At 45.1% G+C, this 1157-nt stretch overlaps 1 non-coding gene across 1 annotated transcript; it reads left to right on the forward strand.

Annotated features, from left to right (window-relative positions):
• The first annotated feature begins 707 nt into the window (after window positions 1–707).
• Window positions 708–780, forward strand: trnav-cac. Its single transcript has one exon. It is a non-coding gene; the product is annotated as a tRNA-Val (tRNA).
• The last annotated feature ends 377 nt before the right edge of the window (window positions 781–1157 follow it).

Raw genomic sequence — 1157 nt, forward strand, 5'->3', positions numbered from 1 at the left:
CTTTAAATCCAAAGCTCATCGACATCAGGTCCAGGAGCCTTTTATCCATGAGCAACGCCACTCCACCCGGGAGGTCCCCCTCAGTGAATCCGTTTCAAAAACGATTTCAAACGGTCCCGCCCCAACCGGTCGCTCGTGAGTCCCCGCCCAGCCCTAGGAACCGCCCATTCCCAGTCACTATTGGTCTGTCAGGCCGTCCATCGTGGCTCCCCAGCTCCCATTGGCCTAGCCCTGTGCCAATCAAAGATCAGAATAATGTGGGCGGGAGGCAAAAGTTTTGAGTTTTTAATTTTGGGATGAAGTGATAAAATTCGATCGTTTCTGTCCTTCACGTGAAATGAAGAGACTCTTCGCTCTTTGACGGCGGAGCGCGGAAACCAAAACGTCGGGAAACCACGTGAACGTTAGATCTTTAACATTTATAATCATAGATTTCTGAGGTAAAATAATGTCCTTTAAACGGTTGCACGTTAATAAACAAGAGAACGTCTGCTTTCAGCAAAGGTCTTTACCTCTGTTTGAGTTTTAACCGCCATCCGGATGTGTTCCCGCTTTCTCGTGAGGTGGCTGTCGCCGGGATTGAGGGAAATTTAATAAAAATGACGGTGCAATAATATAAAGCTGATGTTTACCATGGATGGCCTATAAAATATAAACATTGACCAATGGCGCTTGAAAGAGTCTGGCTGCAGCTTCAAACCAGGCAGGTTTCCGTAGTGTAGTGGTTATCACGTTCGCCTCACACGCGAAAGGTCCCCGGTTCGACCCCGGGCGGAAACACCTTTTTTTTTTAAAAAAAGACAATTGTTCATTTTAATTGCAAAGACACAAAATTGATTCAACACATCAAACAAAATATTTATTATTGCATTAATTTTTGTTGTTGTTGGAAAAAAGACCATCAAGCATCATGTAATCTGATGCAAGATAAATACTTTATGAGTCAGGCAAAGTACAGTAGTTAGGGTGCAGAATGCACTTCCTGCGAGTGTGGTGGAAGCAGGTTTCAATTGACGATTTCGACCCGGTGCATGCAAGGATCGTTTTGATTAAAAATGCTGGGATAGGAAGTGGAAAAGCAGGAAATTGGCACTTGGTAACACTGCTGGTTTGAAGAGCTGTTGCAGAGATGACGGGCTGAATGGCCTCCTCCTGCC

Source organism: Chiloscyllium plagiosum, chromosome 40, assembly GCF_004010195.1.
Source record: "Chiloscyllium plagiosum isolate BGI_BamShark_2017 chromosome 40, ASM401019v2, whole genome shotgun sequence".
NCBI classification, from domain to species: domain Eukaryota; kingdom Metazoa; phylum Chordata; class Chondrichthyes; order Orectolobiformes; family Hemiscylliidae; genus Chiloscyllium; species Chiloscyllium plagiosum.